The sequence below is a fragment of the Vicugna pacos genome, chromosome 7, assembly GCF_048564905.1.
Source record: "Vicugna pacos chromosome 7, VicPac4, whole genome shotgun sequence".
Lineage (NCBI taxonomy): Eukaryota > Metazoa > Chordata > Mammalia > Artiodactyla > Camelidae > Vicugna > Vicugna pacos.
In genome coordinates, this window is record NC_132993.1 from 77,415,086 (window position 1) to 77,434,141 (window position 19,056).

The following is a 19,056-nucleotide window of genomic DNA, read 5'->3' on the forward strand; positions in this document are numbered from 1 at the left end:
TGAAGGGAAAAAACAAAAGAATTTTATCCCAGTGTTATTGCAGGTGTTTCTGGAGTGACTAGTTGAACTTGAGGCAAATGATTTCAAAATAAACAAAAAAATGTTAAGATGCACGGTTACAATTTGGCAGGTAATCAGAGCGGAAGAAAACTACCTTTCTATGGAAATAATCAGTACACCATAGCTACTTGGAGGAGCCGCATTTATTGCTAATAACTGATGCTCAGGTGGTGCTGATCACTGTATCACCCAAGACTAATTAAGGGTCTTAAAAAGGAGGAGGGAACCGACACAGAGAAATAGAGACAGCTAAACAGATGGGATGGCTCAAGGGCTCAGGGAAATGAGAGGCCTTCACTGCAAAGTGAACAGTTAGCCTGAAAATTCAGGCAAGCACACCAGGTCTCTGGGCGCCTGGCATGAGTGCTGGGAATACCAGGGAGCAAGAAGATGAGTGACAGCGATAAAGCGCGTCCTCTCTGCCAGGCAGGTGACCTGATGGAAGCCTCCCAGTCACTCCTGGGTGCAGAAAGAGAAACTGATGTTTAAGGAGGCTTTGTAACCTGCTCAAGGTCACACAGCTCAGAAAGTCCCAGAGATGACCTTTAAACTCAGCACATAATTCTTACCCGTGACATGCTATGTCTCATGTATGCAGACTCAAGCTTTGGTGACCCTTTCGCCAGCTTTGATAACCAGCATCCCAAGTCTTGGCCTGTGTTCAGAAAGTTTCTACTTGCAACCCTCTCTCCCCACTCCTAATTAGAATTCACTTGTGTTTTCAGAACTCTGCTCTCTGAGCTGGAATAATAGGAAAAATAAAGTTTTAAACAAATAAATGATTACTATATGAATATGTTATCCCTTGATCTTGGCAATATGTTTACAAGTACCAGAAACACAATGTTATAATAAAAAACATAGCTCTAATGTCATCATGGAGGCTGAATCCTGGAGAAGTTGGTTTTTGTTTGTTTGTTTGTTTGTTTGTTTGTTTGTTTCTGGGGGGCACGTGTTTTTCTTTAGTCATCCATCTTCACCTCATAGAGAGGTGCCTGCTTTCTCTGTGCCTGGGTTGGCTGGTAAGTTTCCACTCTGTTGTAAGACACAGAGAGCCACTCAAGTTGCCTCAAGGAGGAGGTATATTGACTGTAAGAATGGAAGTGGAGGTAAAAACGACAGGATTCTCAACTACTGGACGGACTAGACCACAGAGAAAAAGAGGAGCCACAGCAGAGGTGGGCCTCATGGGGTCCACTGGGCAGTTCAGAAATCGACAAATGGGGGACCGAGGCAGCCGTCACCTCTCGGCCACACAACCTGCTGATCCCGCCTCCAGAGGCCACCCTCTCTCAGTCTCTGCTTCTGCTGCATTTATTCTCACTATTGCTCTTCCTCGTACTGTGTCAGCTCACTCAAAACTTCTGCTTATCCAGGCTAACTGCAGACATATACAGAAAATATTTGAGGTAAAAAATGAAATCACCATCCAAGCATATCCTTGCATTCAAGCATACACATAACTATATATACATGTATCTTTATGCATGTGTGTGTGTGTGTGTGTGTGTGTGTGTGTATAAAAATAAAAGATCTATTCAGCAAATAGTGCTGTAACAACTGAATGCCCACACAGGAAAAAAATAATAATAAACCTCAACATTCCTTAAGATAAAAAATTAACTCAAAATTCATCTTGTACCTAAACGTAAAAGCCAAAACTATATAATTTCTACATAAAAACATAGAAAATCATTTTGATTTTGGGGCAGGCAAAGACCTCCTAGGTAAGTCACAAAAAGCAGCCATATTCATTGGTTGTGACAAATGAACCAGACCTACATTTATAAGGAAGAAAGCTGGGTGTGGGGTTTATGGAACTCTCTGTGCTGTTTTTGTAATTTTTTGTATAAATCTAAAACTATTCTAAACTAAAAATGTATTATAACAAAGCATGGACCATAAAATTAAAAATTGATAAGTTGATAAATTTAAAACTTTTGCTCTTTAAAAGACACTGTTATAAAAATGAAAAGACAAGCTACAAGCTGGGAAAAAATATTTTCAAATCATATATCTGACCAAGGAATTGTATACAGCACATATAAAGAACTCTCGAAACTCAATACTAAGAAAATAACTCTACTTTTAAAAGATTTAAATGATTTAACTTTCACTAGAGAAGATACATAGATGACTTATAAGCACAGGAAAAGATGATTGGCATTAGACACCAGGAAAACAAGAGACCATCACACACCTATTAGAAGGGCTGTAATTTTTAAATGGACAATACCATGAGCTTAGGGGATGCAAAGCAATTGGAACTCTCACTGCTGGGAGGAATGCAAGATGATACACTCTGAAAAAGACACTGGCAATTTCTAAAACATACACTCACCACATGACCCAGTAATCCTTCTCCTGAAGTGTTTACCCAACAGAAATAAAACCATCATGTCCCAAAGACAAATGGTGCATAATCATCAGAAACTGGAAACAAACCAAATGTCTATAGACTGGTGAATGAACAGTGTGATGCGTCCATACACTGGAATGTTGCTGGACAACAGGAGGAGTGAAGCACTGATGCACACATCCTGAATGATCTCAGAGGCGAAAGAAGCCAGATGCAAAAGGCAACACACGGTATGATTCCATTCCACTAACTTTCTGGAAAAGACAAAACTACAACCTGCAGAGACTGATAGTAGAAGGAGAAGACTGACCACAAAGGAGCAGGGGAACCTTTTGGGGGTGGAAGAGTCTATCTCTTTGTGGTGGTGGTTATCACATGACCGTACACATTTGTCAAGATTAATCAAAATGTATGCCTGAAAAGAGAAAATTTTACTGTAGGTAAATTATACCTCAAAATACTTTGAGGTATTTGGGGGAAAAAAACTGGGAATACATCTTCTCTATTACTTTATAAACTGCTTTTTTGTTTGTTTACCATCAGAGCGCTAAACGTGCTTTGAGATCATGACTTTAATCACTACATAAATTTCATTATGCAGGTATATTGTAACTCAATGATCATCCCCTTATTGGACATTGTTTATTTACAATTGTATTACATATATTCTTACACAAGCATCTCTATACACCAATTTCATCTTTCTTCTCTGATGCTGGCCTTAGGACAAAATTCTAGATGTGAAATTACTGAGCCAAAGGGTATGAGCAGCCACTTAAGGTTCTGGATACTTATTGCCAATTTGCTCTCCAGAAAAGGTGGACACAGTTTACACGACAAGCATCGTAATAGTGGGTCTGTAACAGAAATCTTAAATATATGTTTTTTTGCGGGGGGAGGTAACTAGGTTTATTTACTTATCTATTTATTTATTTTTAATGGAGATAATGGGGAGTGAACCCAGGGCCTTGTGAATGCTAAGCAGGTACTCTACTCCTGAGCTATAATCTCCCCTGAGAAATACATGTGTTTTTTGAACATGGGGGAATCATAAAAGAAGAGACTCAAAGTACTTGAGGGAGGCAGCACCCTAACTCTCAGATCTAGAACACCAAACTAGACCATCAGAAAAAGGTCTATGAGGTCATGAGAAAATGAGCAAATCTACAGAAAACAGAATTTTCCATGAAATTTCCAGCGGCTCTTTACATTCAGAGATCTCTTGAATAATATTTGTTTTCAAGAAGTGAGATTAGTGTTTCCATTCATAACACAGTACTTTGCCTAATGAAGAACAAGTAGCACAATAATTCATCAGAATCCAATTTATACTTAAATTTTCAAGAGCAAAACTTATTTCAACTAAGCTATCACTCTCCTTTTAACTATCAGGGCCCAGGAGTAAGAATATTGGAATTTTCATAATCATCTTTCAATGTAACAAACCCTGTATTCCACAATAGAATCCTGGGTTCACAACATTCTTTCACATGCTGGTCACTATACTCAAGGCATAGTTTGTCCTAATTGATGACTCTCCTTTAGAATCAAAACAATTCATTTCCTTATGACGTCTCTATTCAGACATTAGCTCTGCTATAACTAAGATAAACACATTGCTTATCTAACATTTTAACTAAAAAAGTGACCAAAGTTGAAGAACTAAACCTGGATAACGTTAAATTCAGTACCAAAGTGCCCTCGTGGTGAATGAATAAAATTTCTGAACCTCAGCCATATGATCTTAGAGTTCTGATCATCATTTTCCATCACTGACTTGAAAGATGAACAACATCTATCAGCATAGCTCCATCTGAAGCCCTCCTTTCTGAATTATTCATGCAGGCATGAATTTTGATTGAACAGAAATCACGGAGAACTTTAACTTGCATCATGAAACTTCGGAATAGAAAGAACCCTGATTTGCCGAAGTCCTCACAGCAGGTTGGTAGTTGTGCTGACTGTGAACTCAGCTTCTAAACCTTGCACTCTCTGTACTCACCCCATTCTGCCTGGCTCTCTGCTCCACATTGGCTGGGATCACTCGTTTGACTGTACATTTCCAATGTCTCCTGCCAGAATGTTTGATCTGTGAAGTGAATCAAAAAATCACACTAATAAAGCTTCCATTCCAAACCACGTTTAATGTTTCATGACATCTTCCAGGATTCAGAGGAGACCAAAGCCAACTTCTTAAATCAAAGAAACATATTTAGAAGGAATTGTTTTAAACAATAAACATTAATTTCTAGATCTAATGTTATTATTTATTACTGTTATATTACTTAGGACTTCCTTTTTTAAGGAAAATGCTCTATGATTTGAAACATTTGAAAATGACTAGGCAATCAGAATATGTGTCACATCCCTACACTGTGATCCTCCTCTGCTCGTGCGCGTGCACACACACATAAACACACACCTACTTCCCACAGACTGCCAGGACCCTACCCCAGATGCCCCTACCTCCAGCCACCGCCAATGCATGAAACTCCACCAGCACTCAGGACCAGGCTGCCCAGACATCCTCACTAGGACCAAGTCTGGAGGACACTGGATGGAGACTAGTGTCCCCTAGTCCCACTCTCCTGGCCTTTTAGTGTCCTCTCTCCTTCCTGGTCTCCCTGCCTCTCACCCCACCCTGCTGTCACAGCCCCTTCCCCCAGCTCCAGCTACCTGAGAAACCTATCTAGTGTTTGATTCCTACAGCAAAACACAAGTCCAAGAAGGGCTAAGCCCTTCCAGACAAATGGATCAGCAGAAAAAGATGCTGGACAGAGAACAGACTATAAGGATTCTCGTTCCAGCTGTACCGCTCACTAGCTGAGCAACCCTGGGCAGGTGCTGTGGCTCTCTGGGCTGAAACAGGAAAATGAGTGGGTAGGGCTGGGCTGTTTTCAGAGTTTTCTCTAAGCCACATTTTCAAGGTCCAGAATGGTTGCACTTTGATCTGAAAAAAAGCCCCCCAGCATGGGGACTCACTCATCAACTCTGTCCCTTGACCAAAGCCTTCCACAGAAAGCCACTGAATGTTTGTTAATCCCTTAGGACTTTAGATGAGCCCCTTCAGGTTTATTTTGCCTTATTTAAAATATCTAGCTCAAGAGTAAACTGGCTTTTGAAAACAATGCGTACGATTCACCAAAATAACAGACCCACCCAGGAGTTCATTCACAATAATCTTCCATATTCCCAAAGCACTGAATTCCACTCTGTATATAATGAGAGAAAAGAAGCAGATACGCATCTGCCAAATTGAAAACAGAAAAGCACTGGAAGTTTGGGGAGTGACCCCCTGATGTAGTAGCTGCAAGCACTGAACATACAAATCACCCACCAGCCTGTCAGTGCCGAGGGCAGGGTTTACCTCTGGGACAGATCCCGGCACATGGAAGCCCTCGATGAATTTTTGTTGAGTGCCTGAATAAAGCCGTTGGTGGATAAATGGACTGAGAAGAAAGCAAGCAAAGTCTGGCAAAGGTAAATCTACCTGTTCTACTATGAGAAAAATAGATGCTTTTAGCAGTATCAGCTAGAAGGAAAGCATTATAGGGCAAAAGAATGAGCAAGTTCTGTGGGTGGTGTAGCTCCCATGATCACAGAGGCAGCTGATCCATCCTTTGGCTGCCAAGTGCAATGGTGAGTGGGTATCATGCATTGGGGACAAGGAATTTTGGTACAAAGGAACCAAGGGCCAACTCCCACCTTTGCTAGTATCTGAACTTCCACTGAAATATGCTCCGGGTGCTTCCTCTTCCTTCCTTAACTCTCCCTTTGATTTCCACATACCCTGTCCTTAGGTCAGTGTATCTCTGATTCTGTGTCCATGATTCTATTATGTCTTGTTTTTGTTTCTCAGCTCAGTAGCTTATCTTGGTAAAATGTGGTATTTAAACCTTATGAAGGTGTTTAGGAGATAAAAGGGAATCTGAATATACTTAGAACCTAGTCCACATGGTCATGTGGTAGCAACCTATAGAGCTGATACCATTATGAACTGGAAGAGGTATCTGCAGTCGGCCTGCAGGATTCCAATACAGAAAAGCTCTAGAATGGCAATTAGGGGGTGGGGGAGAAGGAAGGGTTGACAACTGTTTGTGACTCCTCATGGTTACATGACTCCTCTTGGATATTCTGCACTTACACAAAATCCCCATCTCCTACTGCCCAACCTCCAGCCTTCCCAATGCCTAGGTTTCTAAAAAAAAAGTCAACATATAAGGTCAAATCAGACAGTTTCTTCCAGAAATAAGGTTTCCACTATGTTATGGATTCTTTTAATAGAATCCTGCCCAAGAGATGAACTCAAGTCTCCTTAAATGCTTGGTTTTATGATAATTAAAGTTCACTGGGCTTGGGTTAACAATCGTCAACATTATTTCCAATCTCAGAGCTGGTTTTGTACAAAGGATGGAGAAAAAAGAACTAATACATAAGCTCAGCTTTAAGATAGCAAGAAGAAAACATAGTGGGGGGAAATGTCTTTATTTCACATTAAAAGCAGAAGGAAAAAAATGTCCACAGCTTTGAAGAACAAAGGAATAATAGCACCATACAAAGCAAACTTTTAAAAGATAAGTCTTGTAATCTTATTATCAGCAACTTCTTTAATACAAAACTTACAGATTATGATATTTCCCATAACTCCTTGCTGCCCTAGGGGGAAAAATATTTCATTGCTTAAAATTTTATCTGATTTCATGGCTATCTTTCCTTTTTTTTTTAAAGCAAAGCAGCTTATCTTCATTAATCAGATAAAAATAGTTTATCTCTTTATTTGATGACATAAATAGAATATAATTTATATTCCTAACCACTTGTACCTCCTTGTAGTACCAGCATGTTTCCTCACACGTATATTTGCTGATCAATAAAGAAGATATTTTCATTTGGGACCAAAAAAAAAAAAAGACATTATTTATTCAACTTCCAGAAAGGGAACCAACTCCTATCAGAGATAATAAAATATCTGAGTATTGAACATGTTAGTGCTCTTTCCAAATGTTCATATTCAATTTGAGGAAAAGTTTCCTTGACAAGTTTGATCAAATACATAGCAGAATAATGCAAAGGAAGTGAAGAAAGCTCTGGAGGAAAAAGCGCTGAAAGGTAATGAAAAAGTAGAGACTAAGATCTGGATCTCAGAAAAGCTCTATTGACACTGACAAAGACCTTTCAGAGCTTTGCTAACCAGGTTATAAACTTTGCTTTGAAAATCAAAAGAGCTATAACTTTCTAAGGCAGGGTTTCTCAAAGTAAGATCAGATCCTCCCACCTCCTCCCCCTCATCAGAACCATAAAGAGCTCACATTCCTACTTCCATATTTTAAGATAATTCATCACTTACTGGTAAGATACCCAAAACTAGCACCCTGATTCCAATCTGCAAAAGATGCACAAACTCCACTTTCTTTATCATAAAGTTTATGTTAGTTTGGTAAATGGATGAAGATGATGAAAACGTATCAGCTTTCAGGGAGCAGTGAACAAACACCCTAACTGCTTGAAATATATACTGTCCCTTTCTAAGGAAGAGCACAGACACTGCTCTATGGCCCCCCAAGCCAGGTGCTTTTGCCAGAACTAACCCTGCTACCCTGGCCACAGCTAAACACAAAGGTTATCCAGGGAGATGGATTATATCCATATCTGCTAGACACTTAGGCCAACTAATCAGATTCTCACCACTGATGGAGCTGGGAGGTGAGATAAATGGAGAGAAGCAGACAAACCCAAGTAGCCAAGAACTGGATGGAGTCCAGCAAACTGTCACTACTGCCACATCTGCTGTTACCACAGCTGGTGTTGCATGTGGGTCCACCACTGCTCTGTAATGATACAGTAGTTATATGGTGATAAGAATTAAATAAAACGAAACTTGGCAACTTAGCATAAGTTAGAAAATGTCAACCAGAAGACAAAGTAAAAGCCTTTGTTTTAACTTTAATTAGTAATTAAAATAGATAGAAAAGTTGCAGTGCCTTTTGGGAGGAAAAGTTCTTGTCAACAGAAACATAAAGCCAATGCACCCACAGGAGCACCATCAGAAGAGTCATCCTGAAAGGGTACTGAACCACATGGATCTTTAACATGATTTGAAAGGCTGCACTGACTGCTTTCTCCAAAACCCAAAAGCATTTGAGTCTTAAAGTCTTCCAAGTTTGCTTGATGCATTGATAAGCCAAGGAGACTGTGGAGGAATTTTGGTGAAGCCACATCCTCTAGAAATATCACAGACAGTTTGTGACTTGGAGAAGAAGAAGAAGAAAAGGAATGACTTTCAAATGACATTAACTGTTCCACCTCATAGATCTGCTGTGAGCCTGAAATGCTCATCTTTCTAATGCACTTTGAAGAGGACAAATGGTAAGTGATCAGCGAATAACAGTATTATTAGTAGTAATGACTGCTAATTATTTCTTCCAATATTTTAAAGGAGGTTGTAAGGAAATCAGCAGCTCTGCCATTCTGTGCAGCCTGCTTGAGATGACACTGCTGCCTCAGAGGAGTGCAGGCTGCAGCCTGTCTTGTGAGTAAATCTCTCTCTGTTTAAGCCATCAGTGGCAGACTTTCTGCTACTTGTGGCTGAATGCATTCTTAACTGAGACTACTTGCATTTTAGTCAATACATTCTAAATATAGCTTCATATTTCATTAGCACAGACAACATTAATCATGCAGCCCTTATCAAAAGTGAAATTATTAAGAACGAAACTGAACAGATGACATTTGAGAAAAGATGCCAGAAAAGTTTCCCAAAGGAAGCAGAGTCTTGGAGAATCCCAGTATTCTTCAACATAAGCATGTACTCTCACAAAGCAAAGTCAACTGTGAGACCTCTCAGCAGAAGCCCAGCGTAGAGAAGGGTTCACTTAAAAGAATGGAGACAGAACAGTGGAAGAGTGCTTTGCACCTACAAGTGACTGCAATCAGCAAGCAGACTGAGACAATGATGCAGCTACAGAGCAGGCTACGTTTAGTAAAAAACAATGACTCAAGGGATGAAATCAAGAGCCCAGAGGGTGGAGCTGGAGCCAGGGAAAACTATTCCCAGGCGTTGAGTTCCAGTAAAGGAACTGCCAACCGTGCCCAGCTGAATTTCAGGATTTCTGTGGGCCAGTGACCCTTTATACCTCCTTGTTTCACCCTTTTTGAACAGCAGTGTCTAATCTGGTTATCCTATGCCTGTCCCACCATGCAATGTTGGTTGCACCTTCAAGTCACAGGTATTTGGATCGAGGGGGAGTGTACTCAAGGACCTGTGTTAAAGAAACTGCACCTGAGCAGCTTCATCCACACCCGGATCTAACTTAGATGAAACATCCTGGACTTTGAGCTAATGTTGTAAAGAGCTAGGTCTCTGGGGAGAAATTCTTAGTAAGGGGTAAGGATATTTTGCATGTGACATGAATGTAAATAATTTGATTCCGGGGGAAGACCATAGTGGCTTAAAGTATGTTCACAAATTCTCTTTAAGGACCTTCAAAAGGAAGAGCCTAATTTCCCTTGCCTTGAGTACGGGTTGGACTTAGTAAATCTTTTCAAAAGAACAAAATAAGATAAAAGTGACCATATGAGTCAGAAACACTACAGATAGTAGATATGATAGTTCCAATGGTGTAATAATCTGGGGCCGCTCAGGGAAGGAGCAATGAGTCATCACAATCTAGAATTCTAAACCTGTCAATGAAGTATGAGGAGAATAAAGATATTTTCAGACATGCAAAGCCTCAGAATATTTGACCCTATTCGCTCTTTAGGAAGTTATCTGAGGAGGTACTCCAGCAAAACAAGGAGAAGAGAAATAAAAAGAATAATTAATCATAGCTAACATTTACTGAGTGCTTATTTTGTGCCAGGCACTGCTCTGAGTGTCTTTCATGTATTATTACGTTTAACTACACAACAATCCTATGAAGTATATACTAATTATTATTATTATTTTAGAATAGAAGAGGAGATTTAGTTACAAGGGGCCAAATGAATTACCTGTTATTGGAAAGCTGGAGAACTAAGATCTAACCATGGCAATCTGACTCCAGATCCCATGCTCTTAAACACTCCCTATCTTCCCAGACAGTCATGTTACCATGAAACTGTGGGACCAAATACAGACAGCAGCAAAGGAAAGAAAACCTCTGGGTGAAAGCTATGAAGCAGGCCTACTGAGTCATCAACAGAAACTGGGGCAGGAAAAGAAAAGGATTCAATGAAACAACTCTAGGAGGAAAATAAGACAACTTCATAGATGGCATGATGTGGGAACATTAAGAGTGCAAGAAAACAAAGATGAGCAGTTAGAAAATCAAGAAACAGACTTACAGAAAACAAACTTATGGTCACCAGGGGGGAAAGGGGGTAGGAAGGGAACAGATTGGGAGTTCAAGATTTGCAGATACTAACTAATGTATATAAAATAGATAAACAACAAGTTCATACTATATAGCACAGAGAACTATATTCAATATCTGGTAGTAACTTATGGTGAAAAAGAATATGAAAATGAATTTATGTATGTTCATGTATGACTGAAGCATTATGCTGTACACCAGAAATTGATACATTATAAACTGACTATACTTCAATAAAATATATAAATATATAAATATATATATATGTGTGTGTGTATATATATATATACATATATATATATATACACACACATACACACACACACATACATAAAGTAAGTTCCATACCATTGGGGAAAAAATATCCATAAGATGGTCTTAATTGGAATGAACCAACCAAAATATGGCATAGTTTAAAGCACTGATGGAGTATAAAGAAAAAGGGTCCATTTCACCTTGACATTAGGGATGTCTTCATTCTAGAGGTTCAAGGGTTGCAAAGAAGGACCAGTAATTCTAAGATTTGAATACTATTTACATAGTCTTAACAATGCAAACCATTTATTGGTTTTCAACTTTTAGAATCAACACTTGTACAATCTAAAAAGAACCTGATTACAGGGCAGAATAATAATGTTAACAACAATGACAAAATAAAAGTCCAAAGCTGACAGTAGGTGAAGGAGAAAGAAAACTACTATATATAAAATAGATAAACAACAAGGTCCTAAATGTATAGAATAGGGAACTACATTCAATATCTTATAATGACCTATAATGGAAAAGAATATGAAGAAGAAAAATAATATATCTCTATATAAAAAAACCTGACTCACTATGCTGTACACCAGAAACTAACACAACATTGTAAATCAACTATACTTCAATAAAAAATAAATTTAAACAAATTTTAAAAAGACCACACCAAAAAATGCGGAAAGGATGAGGGAGACATTCATCTTACAATGTAAGAAGTGAAAATTGATAAAACAAGTAAAAGAGACCTAAGTATCTACTTTTAAAGTACATGATGTGATAGTTAAGCTTATTTTTCAACTTGGCTGGGCCACAGGGTGCCCAGATATTTGGTTAAACATTATTTCTAGTGCATCTGTGAGGATATTTCTGGGTAAGATTAACATTTACATCAGTAGACTGCGTAAAGCAGATTTTCCTCCCAAATGTCAGTGGGCCTCATCTAATCCATCAAAGGCTTGAGTAGAATTAAAGAATGAGTATGAAAGAATTCACTCGCTTTCTCCAATTGTCTTCAAACTCAGATATTGGTCTTCTCCCACCTTAGGACTCAGACTGAAATAAGACTTACACCATCATCTCCTGCTTCTCAGGACTTCAAACTTGGACCAGAACTATACCATTGGCTTTCCTGGGTCTGGAATTCTTAGCCTCCATAATCGTGCGAGCCAATTCCTATTGATATGGTTTCTTTGTAGAACCCTGACTAATACACATATGAACTCAATCCATTAAGCCTTTTTGCCCTCAAATCCAGTTCCTATACTTCTACAACCTACATTTCCTAGGACCTTTGCCAACTGGCTTCCAGAGTGGTTTGACCAATGGTGGCTGGGCTGCAGAAAGGAAGAGAGATATAAGCACACATTCTAGCTGGGAAGCTCCTTCTTCTATGATCCCAAATCCTACTAGGCATAGTTCTGTGTCTTTCCACTCTAGACAGGGTAGAAACAGCTTTCTGATGATACTAATTGCTGGTTGCTTCACCATCCTTTGTTTGGCTTCTGGGATCTCCCATCACCTATGTAACTGTTTGAAATACCTATAGTGAATCATTTTCTGGCTGGATCCTGACTAAAACAGTAATAAGGATAGAAATTTAGTAATGTAAGTATACTAGGAGGAGAGGAGACAGAAGAAAGATGGTATAAGTGAACTATATCTCATCTTCATTTAGGAAGTCAGCAGATGGTACCTAAAATTAATAAATAAATAAACAGCAGTACAGTACATTATATAGAATTATGAAGATAACACAAAAGAATAAAAACCTGAAACAGTTCAAAGTGTTATCTCAAACTATGAAGACAGTAAAAGACCTGTGGTTTCCAGGGAGTCAGGGTAGAAAGGGAGAGATGAATAGATGGAACATAGGGGATTTTATGGCAGTGAAACTATTCTTTCTGTATGATACTGCAATGGTGAATACGTGACATTTTGTATTTATAAAACCTCATAAGACTATACAACACAAAGAACAAACCATAAGATAAACTGGACTTTGGTTAACGATAGTATCAATATTGGCTCATCAACTGTAATAAATGTACCATGTTAATGCAAGATGTTAATAATAGGGGAAACTCTGTGTGTGGGAGCAGGGGGAGTGGGACATGGCAGGGATGAGAAGGTATATGGAAACTCTCTGTACTTTCTGGTTAATTTTTATGGAAACCTAAAACTGTTTCAAAAAATAAACTTCGTTAGGAGAAGTTTCTAGAAATATACAGTCTACTAAAACTGAATCAAGAAGAAATAGATAATTTGAACAGGCCAATCACTAGTCTGTAGTGGACTGAAGAGGAAGGAACACATCCAAACTCGTTCTATGAAGCCTCCATCACCCTGATACCAAAACCAGACAAAGACACTGCCAAAAAAGAACATTACAGGCCAATATTGCTGATGAACATAGATGTGAAAATTCTCAGCAAAATATTAGCACATCAAGTCCAACAACACGTAAAAAAGATTATATACTATATCAAGTTGAATTCATCCCAGGGACACAAGGATGGTTCAACAAATGCAAATCAACCAATGTAATATACCACATTAACAAGAGAAAGGGGGACAAATCACATGATAATCTCAACAGGTACAGAAAAAACACCTGATAAAATTCAACATCCATTCATGATAAATACTCTTACCAAAATGGGTACAGAGGGAACATATCTCAACATAATGAAAGCTATTTATGACAAACCCATAGCCAACATAATACTCAATGGCGAAAAAGTTGAAAGCTTTCCCACTAAAATCTGGAACAAGACAAGGATGCCCGCTCTCACCACTTCTATTCAACATAGTATTGGAAGTCCTAGCTATAGCAATCAGACAATAAAAAGAAATTAGAAAGATCCAAATTGCAAGAGAAGAGGTAAAATTGTCTCTATATGCAGATGACATGACATTACATATAGAAAACCCTGAAGACTCCAAACAAAAATTACTACAACCAATAAACAAATTCAGCAAGGTAGCAGGATACAAGATTAACATACAGAAATCTGTTGCATTTCTTTACACTAACAATGAAAGATCAGAAAAGGAAAGTAAGAAAACAATCCCTTTTAAAATCACATCAAAAAAAAATTGGAATATATCTGACCAAGAAGGTGAATGACTTACATGCAGAGAGCCATAAAACATTGATTAAGGAAATTAAAGATAATTTAAAGAAATGGAAAGATACCTCATGTTCTTGAATTGGAAGAATTAATATTGCTAAAATGGCCATACTACCCAAAGCAATGTACAGATTTAATGTGATCCCTGTCAAATTACCCAGGACATTTTTCACAGAACTAGAACATAATCCTAAAATTTATACTGAATCACAAAAGACCCAGAATTGCCAAAGCAATACTGAAGAAAACCAACAAAGCTGGAGGAATAAACCCTCCCAGGCTTCAGACAATTCTATAGAGCTACAGTAATCAAAACAGCACAGTATTGGCACAGAAACAGACGTATGGAGCAATGGAACAGAATAGAGCAGTAAACAGAATAAACCCACACACCTACAGTCTATTGATCTTCAACAAAGAAAGCAAGAATATACAATGGAGAAAAGACTGCCTCTTCAGCAAGTGGTGTTGGGAAAGTTGGACAGCTGCATGTAAATCAATGAAGTTAGAATACTCTCTCACTTCATACAAAAATAAACTCAAAATAGCTTAGACAGTTAAACATAAGACAAGACATTATAAATCTCATAGAAGAAAGCACAGGAAAAACATTCTCTGACATAAATCTTAGCAATGTTCACCTAGGTCATTCTAAGGAGGCAATAGAAATAGAAGCAAAAATAAACAAATGGTATCTAATTAAACTTATAAGCTTCTTCATAGCAAGGGAAACTGTAAACAAAAAGACAACTGACAGAATGGGAGAAAATATTTGCAGATGATGTAACTGAAAAGGGCTTAACTTCCAGAATGTACAAACAGCTTATATAAATCAATAACACAAAAATAAACAACCAAATCAAAAAATGGGCAAAAGACCCAAATATTTCTCCAGTGAAGACACAGAAATGGCCAACAGACACATGAAAAAATGCTCACTATCTCTATTAGAGAAATGTAAATCGAAACTGCAATGAGGTATCTCACACACACACACACACACACACACAGGTCAGAATAGCTATCATTAAAAAGTCCACAAATGATCAGTGCTGGAAAGGGTGTGGAGAAAAGGAACTCGCCTACACTGTTGGTGGGAATGTAGTTTAGTGTGGACATTATGGGAAACAGTATGGAGATTCCTTAAGAACTGAAAATAGACTTACCCTATGATCCAGCAATCCCACTCGTGGGCATATATCCAGAGGGAACTCTAATTCAAAAAGCCACCTGCACCCCAATGTTCATAGCAGCACTATTTACAATAGCCAAGACATGGAAACAATCTAAATGTCTATTGAAAGATGACTGAAGATGTGGCATATATACACAATGGAATACTACTCAGCCATAAAAAATATAAAATAATACCATTTGCTGCAATGTGGATAGACCTGGAGATAGTCATACTAAGTGAAGTAAGCCAAAAATAGAAAGAAAAATACCATAGAAAGAAAAACACCATATATCACTTATATGTGCAATTTTAAAAAATGATACAAATGAACTTATTTACAAAACAGAAATAGACTCACAGACATAGAAAACAAACTAGTGGTTACCAGGGGGAAACGGGGTGGGTGGAGGGATAAATTGAGAGTTTGGGATTTGCAGATGCTAATTACTATATATAAAATAGATAAACAACAAGGTCCTACTGTATAGCACAGTGAACTATATTCAATATCTTGTAATAGCCTATAATGAAGAAGAATATGAAAAGCTGAATCACTATACTGTACCCCAGAAACTAACACATAACATTGTAAATTGACTGTAAGCCAAGCCATAATGAAAGGATTCAAACCTATTTCCACTAAAAAAAATAATTAATTAATTAAACTCATTAATGAAGAAAAGGAAGGGAGGGAAGGAGGAAGCTATTTAAAAGATATTGAGGAAACTTAAATACATATTGCTAAGTGAAAGAAGGCAATCTGGCAAAACTATGTACTTTATGATTCCAACTATAAGACAGTCTGAAAAAGGCAAAACTATAGTAAATATATATATATTTTTTACTGTTTCGTAAAAAAAAAAAAAAAGAAAAGAAAAAAAACAGTGGTTGCCAAGGAGGAAGGGAGGAAGTAATGAACAGGTGGAGCACAGGGCCTTTTTAGGGCAGTGAAACTATTCTGTATGATATTATAGTGGTGGACACATCATATTATGCATTTGTCAAAACTTATGAAACTATACAACAGAAAAAGTGAACTCTAATATTAGTTAATTAATAATATGTCAATAATGACTCATCCAGTCCCTAGCCACAGTCATAAGAAAAGAAAAAGAAATAAAAAGAACCCAAACTGGAAAAGAAGAAGTAAAACTGTCACTGTTTGCAGATGACATGATAATATACACAGAAAATCCTAAAGTCACCACCAAAAACTACTAGAACTCATTGATGAATTTGATTAAATTGTAGTATACAAAATTAATATACAGAAATCTGTTGTATTTCTATACACTTACAATGAACTATCAGAAAGAGAAATTAAGAAAACAATTCAATTTACAATTGCATCAAAAAGAATAAAATACCTAGCAATAAATCTAACTAAGGAGGTAAAATACTTGCACTCAGAAAACTGTAAGACATTGATTAAAGAAATTCAAGATAACACAGATGGAAAGATCTTCCATGTTCATGGACTGGAAGAATTAATATTGTTAAAAAGACCATACTACCCAAAGAAATCTACAGATTCAATGAAATCCCTATCAAAATACCAATGGCATTTTTCACAAAATAAGAACAAAGAATTCTAAAATGTGTACACAAACACAAAAGACTGCATAATCAAAACAATCTTGAGAAAGACAAAAGCTGTAAGTATCATGCTCCCTCACTGCAAACTACACTAACATAGCTATCATAATCAAACTGTGTGGTACTGGCAGAAAAACAGACACATAGATCAATGGAACAAAATAGAGAACCCAGAAATGAACCCACCCTTAAATGGGCAATTTAACAAAGGAGGCAAGAATATACAATCAGGGAAAGGCAGCTTCTTCAATAAACGGCATTGGGAAAACTGGACATCTACATGAAAAGAATCAAACTGGACAACTTTCTCACACTGTATACAAAAATAAATTCAAAATGGATTAAAGACTTAAACGTAAGACTTGAAGCCATAAAACTTCTAGAAGAAAACATGGGTAGTATGTTCTTTGACACCAGTCTTAGTAATATTTTTTTGGATATGTCTCCTCAGGCAAGGACAACAACAGTGAGAATAAACAAAGGGGACTACATCAAACTAAAAAGATTTTGCACAGTAAAAACTATCAACACAATGAAAGGGCTGCATACTGAATAAGAAAAGATATTTGCAAACAATATATTCAATAAGGGGTTAATATCCAAAACATGCAAAGAACTCATGCAACTCAACGTCAAAAAAAATCCCGATAAAAAAAATGAGCATTGAACCTAAATAGACATTTTTCCAAAGAAGATACACAGATGACCACCAGGCACATGAGAAGAGACCCAACATCACTCACCATAAGGGAAATGAAAGTCAATACTACAATGAGATATCACCTCGCACCTGTCAGAATGACTAATCAAAAAGACAACAAATAGGAAGGGTTGACCAGGATGTGGAGAAAAGGGAACCCTGATGTACGGTTGATGGGAATGTAAACTGGTGCAGCTGCTATGAAAAAATTAAAACTAGAACTGCCATATGATCCAGCAGTTCTACTCCTGAGAATTTATCCAAAGAAAACAAAAACACTAATTAGAAAAGACATATGCACCCTTATTGTTTTGTTATTTACAACAGCGAACATATGGAAGCAACCTAAGTGCCCATCAATGGATGAATGGATAAAGAAGATGGGGTATATATATACAGTGGAATGCTACTCACACATAAAAAAATGGAAATCTTTCCATTTTGTCACAATATGGATGAATCTAGAGGGCATTATGCTAAGTAGGATAAGTCAGACAGAAAAAGACAAATACAGTGTGATTTCACTTATATGTGGAATCTAAAAAATAAAACAAACGAACAAACATAACAAAATGAGTGAAGGAGATTAAAAAGTACAATCTTCCAATTGCAAAATAAATGAATCACAGGTATGAAATGTACAGTGTAGGGAATATAATCAATAATTATATAATATCTAAGTAGGGTGACAAATAGCAATTAGACTGATCATGTGATCATTTTGAAATGTATAGACATACTGAATCATTGTGTTATGTAATAGGAACAAGTGTTGTACGTCAATTATACTTCAAAAACCAACAAACAAACTCATAGAAAAAAAGAGATCAGATTTGTGGTTACCAGCAGTGGGGATAGGGGAGGAAGAATTGGATGAAGATAGTCAAAAGGTACAAACTTCTACTTATAAGTTATTATTAGGGATGTAATGTACACTGTGATAAATATAATTAATTCTGCTGTATGTTATATATCAAAGCTGTTAAGAGAGTAAATCCTAGGAATTCTCATCACAAGGAAAAAATATTTTTTCTATTCCTTTAATTTTGTATCTCTATGAGATGATAGATGTTCACCAAACTTGTTGTGGTAATTTCATGATGTATGTAAGTCAGATCATTATGCTGTACACTTTAAACTTATACAGCACTATATGTCAATCATATCTCAATAAAACTGAAAGAAAAAATTTAATTAAAAGATGAAATTAAAAATGGCTCACCCATCAGTTATAATATAATAAATGTACTCACATTAATGCAAGATATCAATAACTGTAGAAAGTAGGGGGACTCTGTACTTTCTATGGAATTAGCCTGCAAACCTAAAACTGCCCTAAAAAATAGCTTATTTTGAAAACACCCCAACTTTTAAAAAAAAGGTTGCCTTTAGGGAAGGGATGTCTGTGGGTGAGCAGGGCTTTA